The sequence below is a fragment of the Stegodyphus dumicola genome, chromosome X2 (assembly GCF_044657685.1).
Source record: "Stegodyphus dumicola isolate Sdum_Otavi_A_Nest chromosome X2, ASM4465768v1".
NCBI lineage: Eukaryota > Metazoa > Arthropoda > Arachnida > Araneae > Eresidae > Stegodyphus > Stegodyphus dumicola.
This window is the reverse complement of record NC_140781.1, coordinates 199,010,898-199,033,239: the sequence shown is the minus strand read 5'-3', so window position 1 is coordinate 199,033,239 and position 22,342 is coordinate 199,010,898. Positions and strand designations below refer to the sequence as shown.

Sequence of the window (22,342 nt, the reverse complement as noted above, 5' to 3'; positions counted from 1 at the left end):
TTCTTCAGACCGAAGATATTCAAAGAGTTCAAAGAACTGACCTTCTACATCAGAAGACTTGAATGCAATAGGGAGAATTCGAACGGCTTTTAAAGGCAGATTGCTTGATGATAGCACATGGGGCAACGCTTTAAGAAACACGTTTTCTTGTTAAATTTGTGGTTAATTTAGATTTTACACCAATTAATAGAAATCAATTGATATCTGTAATTTAAAATCATCAATTAGGATACTATTTCTTCAGCACCTTTATTGCAGAAATTTCTTTAGTTTCTACACTTTAAGAAGAGTATGTTTATCCATACAGAAAATTTATTTACTAACAGCGACTACCGTTTGACATACTACATTCTTCTTCTAGCATCATAAGTTTACCCACTATCGTAAACTCTCCATATAATAAACCCAGGAATCATTCATAACCTTCGGAATAAAAAAAACCATAACAAAAAGCATTTCTATAAATCACAGCTCAACAAGAAATTTAGTTTTCACTTCCAGGGCGAAACTTCAGAATTTTGAACCATGTCTTAAAATAAAACAGCAAGCATATTCTGCGAAATGATTAAAATGCTTTAAAATTAAGATTAGAGCTACCTAGTATCAGGTTTCTTGAAATTTTGAAATATGCACCATGCATAGCATGAAAAAAAACCACAAACACCAACAAAAATATCGTTGGAAGAGGCTAGAATGTGTATAAAAAATGAGAAATGTAAGTTAATGGGAAAAGTCATAGTATGTTTGAAATAATGTGAACAGACAGTAAAAAAAACGAACGAATGAACATTGCGCTTAAAATTGAAAGTGCGGCGCCACGAGGGCGCAAGTACACGTATGGCTGACATTTGATCTGGTTACTTAGCCCAATGCAAAACATGCGAGGGCTTTCTGACTTTTGAGAGATGCTCTCATAAAGCACACTTTGTTATGCTAGAACGGCCAATTTTTTCGATAGCTTAGAACAGCTGCCGATGTCATTTCTTCACAATTGAGTAAATCTTAAGAAATCTTTATTACAGTCTTTAAGTAAGATAATCCCTTTTCTCCAGTTAAATTAAGAATATTACGTAGCATGCACATAAAAATATAATTATTTACGACACAAAAAAAATTTGTTAAGATCAGGAAGTTTAATATGTCTGATAGGAATAAGCCACTATACTTTTAAAGAGGAAGTGGAGCATTTCTTACGTGCTTTTTGCAATTTATGTATAACAAAGGTTAATATCGTTTAGATTAATTTTAATTGTAACGCACATATTTCATTTGCAGTTTATACAGTGATAGACAAATCTTTAAGTGCATCTTCCATATAACAATTTCCTGCATCAAGAACACTTTTTATTCGTAGCAGTAGCATTGCTGTTACAATTTTTTTTGTTTCAAATCTTTTAAGTTTAGGAGAATTTTCTTTCTTTGATTCTGTTACATAATATTGCTGCTGATCCAACAGCAAAGTTTTTTTTTATTTCTTTACGCAACTTGAATACAATTCTTTGCTGATTTTTGTGTATAATGTTTTCATAAAATATATTTACCTAATGAGGCAAACTTTTATAAGTGAAATATATCAGATAATGTAAAATGTATTTATGATTTGGATATCGCCTTCATGTGTGTGAGAATGTTTTCTAGCAGTACCCAAACGGGCATTAGCAATAGCTAATTGAATAAATATGTAAACAGGCGTCATTTTTTACTAGGAAATAATATTTCACCGACGATTATATTCTCTACAATCTTATAATTCCGAATGCAGATAATTAGAGATATACCCCTAAAGTTCAGAAATTTCTTTGTTTCTTTATTTGTTCACTTTATTTGTTTTGTTTCTTTATTTGCTAGAACCTATTTGTTATCTTGGCTTGTTTACAAGACTCATGTCTCAAGGTTCAGACCATAGGGACACGGATTTAATATTTTTCGCTTTTCTTAATACATTAGCATATTATAAAGCTTGAAAGAAGCAGATTTTATCAATGCGCAAGGAAAACTATTATCTTGCAACACATTTCTAAAAATTCTTCTTGCGCATTTCTTTAAATGATCTAACACGTATATGTTTTAATGAAAGAAGTCATGAACTTAAAAGAAAATTCATTGATGTTTCACTTTATGAAATTAGTTATACCATTAATTTCATGAAAAGTAATTCTAGCAGAAAATTGACCGGAAATTGAATTCATGTTGTATTGTTTTCATCTTGTGCATCCTCCAGCTAAAAACAAATTCAAGATATTCTGGGCACTGATAACATTTCTGGCAGATTCACCTGAATCATCGGATTCATTTTGATGCAGCGAGACTTCATTCCACAAGCTAAATGAGAATAAGTTAGCTGAGTATCATCACATTTATTTTCAGGCAATTTTCTGGACAGGTTTGAGTCTTCAATCAGACCTTTTCTGCGAGATATTTTGTTTAATTATCTGCCAAAACCAAAAACCTCCAGCAACAAGTTTTTAACTGTAAAGATAATTATAAAGGATGCAACTATAGATGCATTTCCATGTCAGTAGGACTAAACCATTTACAAGCAAAAAATGACCCAAAAAGAGTTTGACTAATAGTCTTGCAAAGCAAAAGGAGTAAAATTCAAGATTATCTCATTTATAGTTTAGCACCGCTGTTGCGCTAAAGTAATCCATTCTGAAATTGCTTTTCGTGTTGAAATTACTTTGACGGACGTTCTAAGCGAAACTTACTGTAGAATCAAGGAACGCAAGAACGTTTAAAATGTTAAATTTCGTAATTTTGACATTTTTAAAAAAATTTTTTCGAATGCCCATACACGAATATTTGCATCATTTGAAACGTTTTTGCAATTTGAAAAGTATATGTTTATGACCAATGGTTGCCACATTAGGACTTTCACAGACAACGTACATCCGTAATTTTTGAACATGTTAGTTTGATTATCGGCAGAGATTTAATCTGAAACAGATGCCTAAGAAAAGCTCTAATGTAATAGCTTTCTCCAGCATAACAGATTAATTCCGGATAAATTACGCCAGAAGTGAAAGAAAAACAAAGCGAAAGTTCTCAGACTTCAAAATTTAGTGATTCACTAAAGCGCCTATGAGAATAATTTAGTAAAATTAGTTCATCTCACTGGGAAAATACATATATTCATCATTGTTGAACATTAATTCTTCTTATAATCCTTCTCCTATTTCTGTCTCCTCATTCACAAGGAAGTGTTAAAAAATGACGTCCAAAATTATCACTTTTATTGAGGCGAATTTGTAACTGACAGAAATTTTCCAAAGCGTAAATTTTATCCTGAAATGAGTCTTCTTTATCACATAAGGAACAAAAATCAAGAACAATTTACAAGCGTTTCCAGTATATACGCAAAAATTTGGAAATGAAAGCAATTGGCCACGTTTAATGGCTTGTTCATTTTAATACAATAAAGTACGTGAGGACTATATAAGCGGATACTAAGGGAAGGAATGTCTTCGTGGAGAATGTTCTCAGAAAAACTGGTTGCAGCAGGTCACAATTCTGCATTTTTGCAGCCTTTCAGTATCACATAAAAGCCAATCAATAAACTCTTTCCAAAGTACGTATACGATACAAATTTCACTTTAACTTGAGATCGTTTAATCCAGTTTTCGATTATGAAAGTCTCCCTCTCAATTTCCTGTGCCTTGTAATGCGATATGCAATTTTTCTCTTTCAAAGCTTTTGAATTTTAATGCGCGTGTTGTTAAGTACAGTGAATATTTCAATCTTATATTTTGTAGTTTTTCTCTTTCATTCTCTGCTGGTTTAGTGTATTTTCCTACCATAGGCTTATCTTTCATAAAGCCTATTTCCATTCTAAAGAGGAAGAATAGATAAGAAAATTAATTTTAATTTTAGACCCTTAATTTATTTTTAATTAGGAAATTTTCCTTTTCAGATTACATATGTTAATTATATATGATTTATCCTTGATGCAGATTTTTCTCTTTCAGAGCTTTCGAATAGTAATGCACTTACTGGAAAGCGAATTCCTAAATTTTATTTTTTGTGTATCAACATTTCGCTTCATTTTCTATTGCTTAAAGGCTTTAAAAATTGTTTTTGCTTTGATTTACCATTTTTTCTGAATGCAGATGAGAATATGTGAGATAAATTTTAATTTTAATTTCAAGAAATTCTTCCCTTAAATTTCTGTCTATTTTTATCTCGCAGCATGTTTTGTTTTGTTTCAATTAATATTCAAAATGAAATCATTAATTTATGGCCGCTTTGGAAACAACCTTTGCTGAATGTAACATTTCTACTTGCAGCATAATTCTTCTTAATATCTTATCTTTATTCGTGAGAAATACATTAAAAATGTTCGCAGTAGTTTAAGAGGTAACGAACTCTTATCGTTCTTTAAGATTAGAGAGACTCTCCTGACTCTCTTGAAACGGCACATCAAAGTCTCTATCAGGCAATGTGTCTTTAAGGAAACTGCATTTTTATTATAATTTTCGCCCTCATTAGAGCATTCTTTTGCAATTGTGTTAACATTATTGAGTTAATAAATAATGTTAATAAAACTGTAATAAAAAACTAGCCATATATTAAATAAATATTCGAAAGCAAGATGGCACTATCGAAATTTAATATTAAGTATTTACATAGACCTAAAAATTCTTAAATTTATTTCATGTATTCAAGGTTTTTTACTGGATGGAACTAATAATCGAATCAGATGTGAAGTGAATTATCGTTAGGTCTGATGCAACTACAAGTCATGATAAAGTTATAATAACAACTTTTATTAAACGGAAATTTAAACATAAATGCTCTCTCTTGTGCTAACAAAATGAACCACAGCCCATGGTGATGCTGCTAAAGGAACCGTCAAATTCAAGTCACAGACTACACACTTTAAATATACTCTCAGCTGGCTCAGTAACTCTAACCACAGCGTTAAAAATCAAATTATCGACAGAAAATAACGCACAGCCGAAAATTACAACTATCAAACCTGGCAGGAGCTAAACGTAGCGTGCACGCGCACGCCAGAAACACTGTGTTAAAATCCAAAAACCTCAGTTCAACTACCATCTAACTCATTTGCATTGTGATGAAGAAACGGAAAGGAGAAGTTATATTAAGGGCTAAAATTATAAATAACTGGTTAACTTAAATAAAAGTTACTTCATAGTACTTACCTTACATCTTGAGAGTAAAAATTCGCTTGAATCTAGGTAAATATCAAGTAACTGATTGCTTAAAAGAAAGCGCTAAGATATTTCACATATAATATACGTAACGGAAGTATTTACATGGTAAAACATAAGAGTGTAGTATAAATAAATAAAAATAATAATTAATTTTAAGGAGGAAGCGCTCCCGCGTAATCGAAAAGAAAAGACCGTTCAACACTGGTAGTTCGACTCGTGGCTTGAATTCCAGAAAACCGAACAGACTGAATCCTAAGTCAGTAGACAAACAAGGTAATGCTCTTCCCAATGTTCGAGTTCACTATTGTTATTTGAAATAGCAAAAACGAAGGACAATGGCAGCAGGGAAGGTTTGCTTTGGAAATAACTATGATTCAGTGACGTCACATGCTCAAAGATTTCTAGCCGGTTTGTAGAACAATAATCCTGGCTGAATCATTGTTTTCGTGCTTTTCCCCATATCTGATGGAAATATGTGCTAGTATCCTGAATAGCCTATATGAAAGCATCTCTCTTCTTCAGCAGATTGCTGTCATCTGCTTTAAAAGCAAGCATTATAAAAAGGAACAGTAAATGCATAAGTAGCAAAAGATTGCATTAAACTGTTGAAAATTCTGACTTAGTTCATTTAAATAGTTTCTGATTTTTATGATGGTTATGTCAAAAAAATCAAAGAAATATTTGAGTGAAATTTCCTCATTTGTTTAAAGCCCTGAGAAAAAAATCTGATAAAAATGGCATCTATAAAAATATTTTATTTAAAGTCATTTTATTTATTTGATTATGGCACAGCACTCAAGGGCTATCTCACCTATGAGGAGGGATGCTTTCGTGGAGGACTTTCTAAGGGAAGCTGGCTCGTATACACGCTACACAGGAGGAAAACCACTAAAACGACCGTGCATTCAGCCCATTCGCCGGAATTTGAACCCCGGACTGAGATACGACTGTTTAGCGGCTTTACTGCTCGGCCGCTGGTGGGCATTTGAAAGACCGAAGATACATATTCTTCCCCAAGACAGTAATTCTAGTTTCAGAGGCTAGACCAATCAGCAGATTAACTAAGTTTAGACATTTATCGCTAAATTCCCAGCAACTGCACTAAGCTTCTTACTAATTTATCTTAACTGCGATTAATTTCTCATTGCATCGTTTTCTAAAATTATAAAATCAGAATTCTGCATTCATTGATTATCTTAGTAAATCAGTTAAGTAGTAAATTAGTAATTTAGTAATTGAAACTATTCTCTGTTAATAATACGAGTAAAAGCGCCTTACTAATTTATCATAAAGCCAAAAAACCTTAATAATGGATGATCAAGCAAAAAAAAACCTTTATTTTAAGGCAGTCTATGTATTGTTAGTTTCTTAAAACTTAAGTCTTTATTTATACCTTCACACAAAGTGGATATGTATCATGTAGACATGTCACGCCCAGATTCAGCGATAATTTTGAATGCGAAATATTTACTTTCTTGTTAATAAGACAGAATATTTCAATACCCGAGAAGAATCAATACCCGATTTTTTTTTTTACAAATTAAAAATAATATACTCGAGGGAAGCTAAATAAATTAACGTGTTTTGAAAATTTGAAAAATTTTTTAATGATTCTAAATACTAGGAATAATCTCAGAAAAACTTTTTTAGCTTCCTGTTGCACAAAGAAATCTGCAATGATATTTAATATAATGAATAAAAACTAAATCGGATTCTAATAATTTGCAACTTGAGGCAGTTTAGGTTTGCTTTCAATAACAGTGCTAAATCTTACAGGCTCATTTTTACGCAACCTATTTATGATTCTAGAAACCGTAAATTAAATTAAACTACTCTTAATATTAGCTTCTGATGCAAGAAGAAATAAAAATTTACGCTAAAGTTCCAGTCCTGCATGCAAGACACATCGATTTCCATTGCCTTTATTACGGAATAAACGTTTAATTCCATTGCAATCTCTGTTTCCATTGCAATCTCTGTTGTGCCACGTTTAATTCCATTGCAATCTCTGTAAATGATGTATGTAGTCATGGGATTCAAAGAACGGCTGATCAATTTCACAAGATACTGATCATCGGAAAGTACTTTCATTCCTTTCGAGAGTTCTGAAATGAGTAATCTGGCATATTAAATTAGCATATTAATAAAACATACGTATAGTTATAAAACAAATTTATTTTCAGCGTACAATAACCCTGTATTTATATTTTCATTTATATTTCCTAGCTGGATCTATATTGTTACATAGATGGGTTTGGTTTTTGACAAGAAGAATTCTAAAATAGTTCTGATCATTAAACGATTAATCTCCGAAGTAATTAAATGAAGTCTTAATTGACTTAGTAATGTATATTTTATTAACGAAAATATAAATGTTTTCAAAGCAGCGCATCAAAACTCTTTCCTCTGTTACGTTTTCCTGTTAAAGAATTTTGAAGTTTATAACTTCAAATAAAATTTGCTTTTCAGTACAAGTCTTGGTAATGAATACCTTTTCAGAGTCAATGCGAAGTTTAATAATAATGATATGCCTAGCCATTTCATCATCTGCAGTTTCTCTATTAATTAATGATTGATCAATTCCTTTTTCTCAATGTTTGTAACTTTCTTATCAATACAAAATTTGTGAATAAATTTAAAAAATGTGGTTAGAAGAGAAAAATGTAAGATTAATCAAATTAAATTATTTACTTTGTACAGTTGCGCGCCTTCAACCTGCACGCAACCAAGTGGTGACAGCTGAAACTGGAAATTAGACAGAGTCCTGCGAAGGGTTTAAGTCCCTTTTTATTCAACTTTAGAAATTACAAATGCGTGCTCTTGACGCTCACAAACTACGCCGACCCGGCGGTTAAAATAAAAATAAGAAACTGAAAAGAGATAATAACAAGTGACTAACTACGAGGCTCTCTAAACGTAACTAACCTCACCGCGTTTTACAATACCGCTGCTAATTCATCAAACTTTGAATATCACGTTGAACGATTAACAATTGGCCGAGACAAGCACACAAGCCGAAACGCGTGGTTCTTCAATTTCTGGCTAACTACCTCCGCGCTCGTGAAGTAAGAACAGCACCCTTCGAACACGTTTCCACCATAGCGCGTCCTGTCCTCTTAGTGCAGATGTGGCGATGGCAACTTTTTGTCTTTCAGGCACAGGGTAGAGCTGAAAGTGATTGTCAAGGTTTTCTAGAAATATCGCCACCGAATTTTTTCCGTCGAAATTGACGTTTGGCTTGATTGACGCTCTCAACGTCTGGACCAGGTATCCAAATCCTTCCAATTGGCTTGCCATTTCTTGTTGTTGTCCCGCGGTTTACATCCGATTTTCGGCCATTTCAGTTCGACAAGTGTTCGGGCGTCAATGTACAGTTGCGCGCCTCCAACCTGCACGCAACAAAGTGGTGACTGCTGAAACTGGAAATTAGACAGAGTCCTGCGAAGTGTTTAAGTCCCTTTTTATTCAACTTTAGAAATTACAAATGCGTGCTCTTGACGCTCACAAACTACGCCGACCCGGCGGTTAAAATAAAAATAAGAAACTGAAAAGAGATAATAACAAGTGACTAACTACGAGGCTCTCTAAACGTAACTAACCTCACCGCGTTTTACAATACCGCTGCTAATTCATCAAACTTTGAATATCACGTTGAACGATTAACAATTCGCCGAGACAAGCACACAAGCCGAAACGCGTGGTTCTTCAATTTCTGGCTAACTACCTCCGCGCTCGTGAAGTAAGAACAGCACCCTTCGAACTCGTTTCCACCATAGCGCGTCCTGTCCTCTTAGTGCAGATGTGGCGATGGCAACTTTCTGTCTTTCAGGCACAGGGTAGAGCTGAAAGTGATTGTCAAGGTTTTCTAGAAATATCGTCACCGAATTTTTTCCGTCGAAATTGATGTTTGGCTTGATTGACGCTCTCAACGTCTGGACCAGGTATCCAAATCCTTCCAATTGGCTTGCCATTTCTTGTTGTTGTCCCGCGGTTTACATCCGATTTTCGGCCATTTCAGTTCGACAAGTGTTCGGGCGTCAATGTACAGTTGCGCGCCTCCAACCTGCACGCAACAAAGTGGTGACTGCTGAAACTGGAAATTAGACAGAGTCCTGCGAAGTGTTTAAGTCCCTTTTTATTCAACTTTAGAAATTACAAATGCGTGCTCTTGACGCTCACAAACTACGCCGACCCGGCGGTTAAAATAAAAATAAGAAACTGAAAAGAGATAATAACAAGTGACTAACTACGAGGCTCTCTAAACGTAACTAACCTCACCGCGTTTTACAATACCGCTGCTAATTCATCAAACTTTGAATATCACGTTGAACGATTAACAATTCGCCGAGACAAGCACACAAGCCGAAACGCGTGGTTCTTCAATTTCTGGCTAACTACCTCCGCGCTCGTGAAGTAAGAACAGCACCCTTCGAACTCGTTTCCACCATAGCGCGTCCTGTCCTCTTAGTGCAGATGTGGCGATGGCAACTTTCTGTCTTTCAGGCACAGGGTAGAGCTGAAAGTGATTGTCAAGGTTTTCTAGAAATATCGTCACCGAATTTTTTCCGTCGAAATTGATGTTTGGCTTGATTGACGCTCTCAACGTCTGGACCAGGTATCCAAATCCTTCCAATTGGCTTGCCATTTCTTGTTGTTGTCCCGCGGCTTCCACCCGATTTTCGGCCATTTCAGTTCGACAAGTGTTCGGGCGCCAATGTACAGTTGCGCGCCTCCAACCTGCACGCAACAAAGTGGTGACTGCTGAAACTGGAAATTAGACAGAGTCTTGCGAAGGGTTTAAGTCCCTTTTTATTCAACTTTAGAAATTACAAATGCGTGCTCTTGACGCTCACAAACTACTCCGACCCGGCGGTTAAAATAAAAATAAGAAACTAAAAGAGATAATAACAAGATTCTAACTACGAGGCTCTCTAAACGTAACTGACCTCACCGCGTTTTATACTACCGCTGATACTTCAGCAAACTCTGAATATTACGTTGAAAGATTAACAATTCTCCGAGGCAAGCACACAGGCCAAAACGCGTGGTTCTTCAATTTCTGACTAAGTAACTCCGCGCTCGTGAAGTAAAAAAGCACCCTTCGAACTCGTTTCCTTTCTATTTAACTCAGAATAATTCCGCTGATAATTTGAATCCTTGCGCGTTCTACTAAAAATTTACATACTCTGGCATTGGCAGTTCCAGGGGAAAGTAAGGCTTGGCAGGAAAGATAGTTTAAACTTAAAATAAATGTTAGTTAAAATAAATATAAACCCTACAACTTCTTAAAAGAACAAAACCGCATTATTGTATTTTCAAGTTTTAAATAACAATGAATATGCTTAAATATTTTATCATCTGCAACTCTTTTATTAATTATTATCTGGACAAGTTTTAAATGGTAATGAATTTTAACGTACAGCATGAAAAATTTCCATGTACCATTTGTGGTACAAGAATATTTGCAGACATTTATAGTGACGGATAGATTAATCATCTCTTTTCCACAAAAGTATTGCAAATTGTGAATTTATTTGAGGGAGACATTTGATTAAAATTAATGAATTTCAACCCTTGACTTATGTTTTATAAGTTTATGTATTTAATGGAATAACTTTTTCCATATTAAAAATATAAATTACGTGTATTGCTGACTTAATTCGCTTGATAAATATTTAACAACATGACCGTTCTCTACAATAACCATAAGAACACCCACTCTGTAAGAAAACAGAGAAAAGTATGAAAAATGTCCTGAAAATCTTCAGCAAATTGTTCACCTTTTCACGAAATCCGACTTGAGTTTCCAGAGAGATAATCTCAAACTCTCGTCCGCTAAACTAAACAGAAATAACAAGGGCATGATTGACATGAAATCTCACTTCACATGGTCGTAAAGCAACGCCTAACGGCCAAAAATATGCCACAGAAGAAACCAAATATCTTCTTCTTGTGATGTCGGATTTACATAGCCATCTCCAATTTATACAAATAAAACATAAATAAGTACGCTTATTTTCAAGACGCGTCCAAAGGTTGATAAAGACGTATAAATATTCTTTTATTTTACAATCGGATGAGCAAATTCGTTATAAAAAGAAAATAAATCCGCTTTCATTTTAAGCAGCACCGACTTTAAAGTAGTTCATTTTAAAGAACTTATTTGTTCCATTGTAATTGCATGCTTCATTATACGAACTCTCGATTTACCAAAACTGTAAAATATATATTCATCTTCTGAAAGAAATAAATAAATTAATTTTTAAAAATAAATTTATCCATATTTTTCCCCCAACTGCAAAACATCGGCTGACAGCTCATATTTGCCATCTCAACATCAACTCGATGGCAAAATCCGAATTAATATTTACAAAGAATAATTTGTAAAGCGAAAGACGCAATTATAAGACTTACTTTTACGAGCAAATTAGTTCGCAAAAGCGAGGTATTCTATTAAAATGCCAGGTATTCAGTACTGCATGGTTATTAAAGTATATTCTAACTTAAGCTTCCAAAATATGGCAGGAACCTTAATATTTCCTTTTCTAGGTCATCCTCTAGAACTAGGTGTATTAAATAGTACTCATTATTATGAAAAATGAAAACACATGGCGTTTAAGTAATTTTGTTTGTTTTTTAAATATTTTTTTCTTGTAAATTTTTAAGATTAATGCTCCATCAGCTAAGCTGTAACAGCGATTCATTTATAATTTCAGTGGAAGTAAATATGCGGTGAATTCTATTAAAGACGTTTAATGTAAACATTAGTAGGTATTAACACTTTATAGTATAATCATACTTTTAGCATATAAAAACAAATGTACTGAAAAAATTAAAAGTTTTTAATTAATAGAAGGGGTAAAAGATTTAAAATGACGAAGAAAAAGAGATTAGTTTCTCCCTGTTTCCGCTCCTGATTTTTCTTAACATTTGGAGCACATGCTAATTTACACAGTGGATTACTGCAGTTGTAAAATTTTAAACCAGCAAAAAAAATTAATCTAGATATCATTTTACTTACAAGCAAGTGTGCAGCTGAAGCCGTTTAATAATTACTATTAATATTTATACTTAAAATATCTCCCACGAATGCAACCCACCCTAGGAAGCTAGGCTTCGTGTGTTTTATTTTTATTGAAGCTATCCAACAAATCAACCTTACGTCTATTTGAAATTTCGCGGACTAGGTATCCCTAACTCAGAGCATTTTAGGCTTAATCATACCTCTTACATGCATTTAGGCTCGATGAAATATATTTTAATTTTATAAGGGGATTTTACAAAAGATTCCTTAGAAACTCAACATCCCACCTTTTAAAATATTTTAATGTGGGCTTAATATTTAAGCTGAGAAGTCAATCATAGAGGATTTAAAAAAATTATTGAAAGTTAAAACTTTCATATAATAAAATTTTAGTAATAATGAATATGCACACGTTTCTCAAATTTTACTAACTGTGTCTCTAACCTGATGGCTGCATTTAATTTTTGACGAGAAGGAAAATAGTTTGCCTAAAATTTTCAAAGCAAAATATCAGGTTAAAGACATGGTATTGAGCTCAAGTGCAAGATATGCGTATTTATGAGACTGCGCTGAATTAAGGTACCATCTGTTCCTTCCAGTTCTTTTTATAATTATCTAGAGTATTATTAAAATTATCTAAAATTATAGAGAGTATTTTAGCCTCCATTTATTACATATTAATTTTTATAGTCATCAGATTTTAATTCTTCAATGACTTGAATCATTATTGTACATAATTTTCCTGACTTCATTATCATTTTAGCCTTAATATAAACAGCAACAAATTTTATCTTGATTTTTAAAATGTTATTTTCCTTCTCTAATTTTCCCATCTATTTATACATTTAAATACTACTGATAATTTTATAAATATCTTTTATCATCATTATAGTTCAGAAAACGCGCATTCAACTACATTATTTATCTCGTTATAACAGTTTCTTAACAGTATATGCGCGTCGCCTAGAGACATATTTCTATATATAATCTCAAACAGTAGTTTCTATCAGCAGATTTTAAAAGAAAACTGTGGTTTTAACTGAGATTTTAAAATCCTTCGTTATCAAGGTTACTGGTGTAGAAAATATTCTTCTGATATAAACTGGACATTTATGCTAAAAATAGATCTGAAAGCTGCTTAGAGTGAGATCGCTTTTGTAAGAATGTATTACAAAAACAGTTTCTAACATCTTCTTCAGAGAACATTCTCCTACTTTCTGGGAAGTAATTCTTGAGCTTTAAAATATAAGCAAATTTAATATTACCTATATGTTAAAGTAATTTAATATTATCTACATCTATATTTTAAAATATAGGCAAATTTAATATTACCTTTATTTTAAAACGCAAGAACTGATTAAAATTAATCGATAATAAATTTTAAAAATTAAAATTTTATATGCTTAAGGAAAACAGCTGCCTCTTCTCAAGCTTTACAAATTTAAGAAAATATTATTTGATTTTCAGTAAAGCATTTTATTTGCATTAATTATGCTAATGGAAATTGTATTAAGTACCTTGACGCTGATTTATGAATCTCGTCATTATATTAAAATGATTTAGAGTAATAACTATAATGATAATTGTGGATTCGGCCGAAAAATTAATGCTCTTCCGCCAGCATTTAAAACTAATATGCTTTTTCAAGGACAGATAACGCCCACCAGCGGCCGAGCGGTAAAGACGCTGAACACTGGTAGTTCGGTCTGAGGTTCGAATCCCGCGAACGGGCTGGCTGCATGGTCGTTTTCGTGGTTTTCCCCATGTGTAACGTGTATACGAGCCAGTTTCCCTTAGAAAGTCCTCCACGAAAGGCATCCCTCCCTTTAGGCAGATAGCCCTCGTGTGCTTTGCCATAATTAAATACAAACAAACACAAACAAACAAGGACAGATAACAATGTCAAGTTAATAATGTTCACTACCGTACAGATGGTCTAAATATGCATTAAATCTTGTACTGTTACATATTTAAATGCTGCCTTAAATAATGAGATGGCCTATGTAAAGCATTATTTGAAATCATTTTTAATGTTTTAAGTTATAATGATAGATCTGAATTACCATTTAATTTAAGTAGAAATTCAGAGGAAAAAATGCAAAAGTGTCCTCTGCGTTTTGCTTTGTATTGAATAATTCTGAATTAAATCTAGATTTACATTGTATTATTAAGAAAATTGCAAAAGAAATAATTTGGGTAATAAAACCATGCTCATATGCCTTTCCATCCTCTTCTTTTATTAAAAACAGCAAATTCAAATAATTTTAATTAGCTTCTTACTCAAAAAATGTAGTTGTGACACCAAACATTCTGCATACGCCAAAATGCTGTTGTTTACAGCAGAGGGTGGGGGAAGGCTAGAAATATTATGAAGAATACAAATTCACTCTTATTTTATTCATTTATTATTTTTTGGCTTAACAAATTGACGCAATGTTAACTTCAAAATTATTTGACTCGGTTTTTTGTTTGTTTGTTTGTTTGTTTTTGCTTTTCTTGACGATAACTGTAGAAGTACGTTATATATGTGCAGTGAATTTCCAAAAACAACGAAAGATAAATATTTATGACTTGTCGTCTTTAATGCTTGATACAAAACGCAATAAATGAATGAAAAAAAAGAATAAAAATGAAGCTTGTTCAAGAAATACATATATGCTTTTTTATTCAGATATGTTTAAAACTACTGAAGGCCATTTTTTATTATTAACACTTTTGGATACTAATCCTGTTATTAAGAACATTTTATTCACAACAACATTTTTGTATTGTTACCTCATTCGAACGTAATAAAGTCGCTGAACACTGGTAGTTCGGTCCGAGGTTCGAATCCCGTGAACGGGCTGGCTGCATGGGTGTTTTCGTGGTTTTCCCCATGTGTAACGTATATACGAGCCAGTTTCCCTTAGAAAGACCTCCACGAAGGCATCCCTCCCCTTAGGCAGATAGCCCTAGTGTGCTTTGCCGTAATTAAATACACCAACACTATTCGAACGTAATATGCAACGCTGGCTGATCTAGTAGCACAACGTAGCAGACCATCTTTCCTTTTCGGTATAAAAGCCCAAAAGTTTCTTTCAGCACCATAACTTTCTGATTTTTTTAATGCCGAGCAATCATATGCTTCCTGGTTTCATGTAAAATTAGTTAGCATTTACATTACCCGTGGCATGAAATTCGAAAATACTTCTTCGATTTCTTTCCCGAAATTGAAAATTAACTGCGTATTTTAATAACCAACACGTTGCGCTTTTTAGTAATTGAGCTAAGGGTGGAGCTTTAGAATTAAGAAAGGTTTTTGCATTTAATTGAGCTTTTCAAACTGTCTTTAGGAATCCCTTCAATTTAGACATCAAACTTTTAGGATTTCCCTCATATTAATGAAAATTCCTCCTAACAACAAAGCAGAAGTGGTAAACAACTCACAGCAATTACGTCCTTTGTTCAATTTTGAAGGAAGCCATACTAAACTGAACCCGCCATTACATCATGCCTACGTGATCATATAACCGTGTCCACAAAAGTCCTAACTTGGTCTTTGTTTTCAAACCGTTGATCTTATGCATATATTCCAATTACAGAAATGTTTTAAATGTTGGCGCAAAGATTCACGTTTTGGCTTTTTTTCGTTTAAAGAAGTAAGTTTTCTAAAAAACTGCGAAATCCTACTTTTATACATTCCTCCGGTTCCTATACTTACTTTTAAAAAAGTCATAAAAATTTATAAAATTTAAAAAATCTTATAAGAATTAAAACGCGATAGGTTTGATTCCCGTAAGACCGAAGTTAACAAGTATATTTAATTTCAAAATTTGCTATTTCTGAGGTCATTTTCATTTTACATTGATGGGTCAGTTAATAAATAAATTAGGATCTTCATTCAAGGTTGATTTCCTTCCTCTTAAATACTATTCAATGATATTCCTTTGTGATTTACTAGTGTTATAAGGTATTTCTCCCACTTTCCTAGCGTGCCTTCGTGGTATAGTGGTTCTGCACACTGGGCCGGTATTCCAGAGGTCCATGGTTCGATTTTTGGCGAAGGCGGTTGCATATTTTTCATCTTTCTTGCTTCCAAAAAATCCTAATGTCTCTACAGTGCCGCCCGAACAGGGATCCCGGCGAAGGCGCTGCTAATTTTTCAATTTCTCCGTCTTTTTCAATTGACCTAATGTCTCTACAGTGGCGCCCGAACTTAAAGGGTTGTGGATGATGGTTCTCCGCATCCAGTATTTGGCAACTAGGTCCCCTAAAACCCTATTCGCCCTTTAAAAAGGGGAGTATATAAGGTATTTCTCTCAATTTCCTAGCGTGCCTTCGTGGTGTAGTGGTTCTGCACACTGGGCCGCTATTCCAGAGGTCCGTGGTTCGATTCCCTGCGAAGGCGGTGGCATATTTTTCATCTTTCTTGCTTCCAAAAAATCCTAATGTCTCTACAGTGTCTTTATTATAATTTTGTTAAATTGGAAATGCCGAAAGGTTTTGGCAAAAGTGATTTATAAGTTTTCAATATTTCATTATTAGTATTCTCATAAAGATTTAGAATCATAATCTGGTAATCATACAAAAAATTCATTAAATTACAAATATTTAAAATTTTTAATCAATTCAAATACTAATTGGTTATCTACCATAACTGAAGCCTACCAGTATTTTCTGAAACTCGAATCCAGTTAGATTCTTTGAATAGGATATCCTTTTTGAAACAGAAGTCACATTGATTAATATTTTGCACAATAATCTGCAGAGAAATTCTCGTCACGTAATCTCTTAACACCAGAAACCTTTTTCTAAATAATATTTTATTTTTAGTTAAATACAGGTGCAAACATTTCGCTCAATTTGCACACGATCCCTAAATATGACTCATGATTTCTATATCAAATGTATCAGTCAAATGTTTTCGTGCATGAGTGAAACATTCTGTGTTATATTTTTTATAACGAGTGTAAATGTTTTCTAAATAAAGTATAGGGACCGGGTTATCATGTAAAATGTTGGATTCGTAATTTTACAAAATTCATTTCTTAAATTTAAAAAAATTTCAAAAGACGAATCTTTGCTTCATTTAAAATACTTTTGTAACTGGAAGTGTATAACTATGACAAACAGCTGCGAAAATAACGGCCGAGTAAGTACTTTAGTGGACACGGTGTATAAACCTAAGTTTAGTTTTAACATCCAAAAGCGTCATATATGCAGTTTTAGTCGGGTTCTAATTAGTTAATGGATAAGCAATAAACCTATTATTGCTAACTCTATTATTTGCTAGTCAAGCCCTTTATAAGCTATAATTCGCAACCTACGTGTGAGGATATCGTATCAGCTGGCAATGAGAACTCAAGAAGCCTTTTATCACAGATGAAATGGCATAAATTATTAGTTTAAAGTGCTGGTAGTGAGAACTCAAAGGCTTATTATGGCAGGCCAAATAGCGTGAATTATTAGTTTAAAATGCAGTAAGAGAATTGAAAGTTATGTTAAATACAATAGTTATTAAAAGTAGGAGCAGTAATTTGCTGGGCTTCGAAAATAAAAAGTTGCATAATTCATTATTAATGAAGTGAGTAGATAAGATAATGAATTTTAAAATGGGCCTTAGTGTACTGTAAGCATATTATAAGGATATATAATCAAATTTCTCTCTAATACACTGAGGATAATATTAAACTACCATTAAATAAAAAAGTACAGATTTTGTATTAAACATTTAACAATATGTATGCAGATAACCATTATGAAAAAGTTCTCTATCAAAATAGCAAATGCATAATCCAGAGATTTTTCTCTTTTTTAATTACATAGTTTAAAACAAATATTACAAAAACGGAAATCATTCTTGACTTGAAATTACTGCTTTAGCGCCTCCTTTTCCCTTTTCACAGGCTCGCTTTCCAAGTTATTTTATTACTTTCGTTTAAATATTCCATTCAGTCTTCAAGTTAAAAAAATAATCTGTAGAAATGTAAATAGCCTATTTTGTTGTTATATCTGTGATACTTACTTTTACAAAACCTGCACTATCACCTATGGATAAAACTTTCTCCTCTCTACTAAACAAGCCTACCAGCGGCCGAGCGGTAAAGTCGCTGAACACTGGTAGTTCGGTCCGAGGTTCGAATCCCGCGAACGGGCTGGCTGCATGGGTGTTTTCGTGGTTTTCCCCATGTGTAACGTGTATACGAGCCAGTTTCCCTTAGAAAGTCCTCCACAAAGGCATCCCTCCCCTTAGGCAGATAGCCCTAGTGTGCTTTGCCATAATTAAATACACACACACACACACTCTACTAAACAAACAAACATACATATATAGGGTGTCCTAACGAAAACGTCGGCTTTAATATGACCCCAAAGGTACTTGGAAAATATTTTTCCTTCCTTAAAACAGGCAAATGTTCTTATTTAAGAAGGTGGAGTTTGATCTGACCTGGCAAGACTGACATTCTATCACTGTTAGTTATATCGCAGCTTCATTGCAGGTCAGTCGACTTGTAGAAGTACACAAAGGAACAGTTTTGATTGCGAAAACCCATTATAAGAATGGTGAATGTTATGCACAGTCTGTTAGAGAGTTTCGTGCAATCTTTTGACTTGGAAATGTACCTAATGGAACAACATATCGCAGACTGATAAGGAAATTTGAAGACACAGGTTCGACACCAGACTTTAAATCAGCATACTCTCGATCCAGCTGGTTTCTTGAAAATATTGCTATTGTGCAAGACAATATTACTGCAAATCCTAAAGAGTCCGAATTTAAGGAGTAAAAATAAAAGAATTTAAAGAGGAAACTGAACTTTTATTAGTCACCTAGCTAGCTATGTGAGAAAGTGATTATAAATTTCATTGAGTACAGCGCTGTAAAATAAACTCTGGATGATATATGCAAGATATTATTTTTTATTCTTAAATCGGAACATTTACCTGTTGCATAATTATGTACAAATATTATTTACCATTTTACCTGTTACATAATTATGTACAAATATTTTCCATTTTCAAAAACTAAGGTATTTAACTGGGCATGCTCACACCGTTGCTTTTATTAAGACGCCCTTTATATACCTCTATCTGTCTAGCTATATATATGTAAGATATAACAAAATACGCTAGCTGCTCTAAAAAATAATTGGCGATCACAAAATTAACATTTTAAATTAGGTGATCTTCCCCTAAATTCGTCTGTTCTCCCAAATTCGAGATTTTTCTACGTTATGTAACGCTACTAGCAGACCAATCATAGATTAACTGTACTTGTACATTAAACTTGGTATAAATACCCCTGGCAGCTAATTACGTCACTTATTCTGCTAGCTTCTACCTTGCTAATATCTTCTCGCTTTGCTTCCCTGTCTAAAATTCCTGCTTCGTAATTTTAAGAACCATTGTACATAGCAACCCATCATATTTCATTATGATTGAATCATAGAAATGTCTCGGATTTCACTATGATTGGATAAATATCTACTGAGATGATGTTATATGCGTGGAAATAAAGACTGGAAATTCGTCAAGTTCATGTTTTGTTATCTTCATGTGTAAGCTTTAACCCTCAGGCACGACGACTGCAAGCTGATTCCTCTTCTATACTTCCGGAATTATTACGTATATAATATAGTTTGCAAATATATATAGTTTACAAATATAGATTAAGTTAAATTTAAATAAAACAGGCGAAAAAAGCAAGTAAGAGAATTAACAATAAAATATTGATGAGCAAATTAATGGTACTTCATATTAGAAATGAAGTAAACTGTTTTTTAAATTAAAAACTAAAAACTAAAAATAAAGTAATTTTTGCCATATCATATAAATTCAAAGAGCGGTATAAAATGTAAAATAAGTTGTATTATCATCTTCAGACTCTTACGTTACTTTGTCAAGAGAAGGTAAAGTCTTCTTATGACAATACACTTCTTCAGGGTACATTTATTCTGTTTTTAAGCTTAAAATTACCCAAGGCACTGAATTAATAGCATAAATACTGTTACTACCCCTGAATATTAAAACCTCCTCCTCTGCAGACTCAATCTAACCCTTTCTCTCTCTCTGTCTCTCTCTCTCTCACACACAAATCAATAGCTTCCAATCCTGTGATCCGAATACAAGTGAATAAATTTCAAATAAATATTAAAACATCACTCCTAAAATTGTTTAATTTATTATACTTAATAACTTCAAAAAATTCGCATAATAAATTACAAAGCAAATAAATAATAACGACAGTGAATACAGAGTCAAAATATAAGTTCTTGCATCTCATTCAACATCTGCTGAAACAAATGACCATTATAATCTGGACTTTTGACTGTTTTACTTTCAAATACTTATGTCTAAAAATATACTCTAACTAATTCTATAAATATAGTCTAAAACCGATTAGAAAAACGAAGATGAGTTACTGCATGTGGTTACCTCTACTAAAATTGTATAATTAATTATCAAATTATAAAATTTTGTTAAATGCTATAAGTAGCATTTATTTCCTACTCATTTTTAGTTTTTGAATGCTTAAGTTATCAGTAAAAATTTTTTCTTTAATTCAAAACTATAAAAGTAAAAACATTCCTTATTCCTTCTTTCACTCGTAAATCATTATGCGACTATGTATTTACAACTTTTAAAACCTGAAAAATGCATGTCTAAGGTGTTATCGATACGCGATGATTTGTAGGTTGTTTGTTATATTTTACCACGACATTATCGACGACGATGTTTTTAAACCCAGAAGTTTTTGATTGGCTTTATTTTCGACCACGATGTTTTGAACTACAAGGTTTTAAAACTGCGATGTTTTCTCTTTGCTTTCTTTTCTCGCAAGATGTTTTGAAGAACGACGTTTTAGCCTTGCGTTGTTTTCGTCCGCGATATTTTTGCCACGATATTTTCGCCTGTAATCGCCTTTTCGCCTGATAAATATGTGGATAAAATTATCGTAATGGTGAAAAGAAGCCTAACTTTCATCCAGTCCCATATGTGCAGGCGTTATTAATAACTATTTACATAATTTTATGACAGCAGGTTTTGGAGAAATGCCTAAAACTACGCAGTTGATCTCTCATCGTTTGAGCTAAATCTTTCACGCTGTTTCATTGACGGTCTTCGTCTGATTAATATGTCATCTGTTGGTAAAAAAAAATTGAAAGGAGTTCTACGTTTGCAGCTCTTGCTGTGATTCTCTGTGGTTATTATATTTTTACTATGCTTGTTATCTATGCTTCAAATAAAAAGGAAACGAAAGGTCTACGAATGCTTTATTACTGGAAAAATCTCCTGGACCCTATCTCAAATACACTTGTATATGTACTCGTAGTAACAAAAATAAAAAAAAAAAAAATGTAAAAGATAAATTATAACTTAAATCAATTTTACAGAGGTACTAATTATCCAGTCAAAATGCATTGAGAGCCAAAACTAACTCAGTCTGAATTAAGATTTCATCCTAAACATAAGCAACGTAAATTAACTTCTCCACTGTATTCTAAAAATAGTAATTCGTATTTGCACTGCGTCATATCGAAATTAATCCATGGCATATGATTCTTACATAATTCTGATAATTAAATGGAACTCAAACTCAAACAGCCAATAACAATTTTACAGAGGTACTAATTATCTAGTCAAAATGCATTGAGAGCCAAAACTAACTCAATCTGAATTAAGGTTTCATCCTAAACATAACACACTTGCTCGCTACTTTTTGGCTTAACGGGACTGCTGTCTACTGCCACCTTCTTTCTGCAAAGTTATCAGAAATGAAAACCTCTTGTAATAGGCACAAATAATGTGCCAAGCTGTTTGTGTCCGCAATCGCAATATGTTTACTGAAAATACTAAAATGAAGATTTAATGTGCCTCGGCTGTCAGTCTCCTATTCATTATGGATCAACATTTCTGCGCCATCAAAGTTCCTGCTGTTTATTACTTCTAAGTTTGTTTCTATTACACGTCTGTCTTCGAGTGTCATCTTTCTAACTATGCAGTAAAGCCACTTCAAGTTATAATGCAGAGAACCATCGTCAATCCGTTGCACCTTTCTTTCTCCAAGTCATCTTATTACATATATATTTAAGTGTGAGTATATATGTATATATATATATATATGTGTGTGTGTATATATATATGATGATGATGTGCGAATGTA

General features: G+C 33.2%; 1 long non-coding RNA gene and 1 other non-coding gene across 3 annotated transcripts in view; both read left to right on the top strand.

Moving 5' to 3' along the window:
• The window catches only part of LOC146993008 (uncharacterized), a 581,887-nt gene that overhangs the window by 324,891 nt on the left and 234,654 nt on the right, over positions 1-22,342 (top strand). The gene's annotated exons all lie outside the window — the stretch shown is intronic.
• On the top strand, positions 16,512-16,585 carry TRNAS-GCU (transfer RNA serine (anticodon GCU)). The gene has a single exon. It is a non-coding gene; the product is annotated as a tRNA-Ser (tRNA).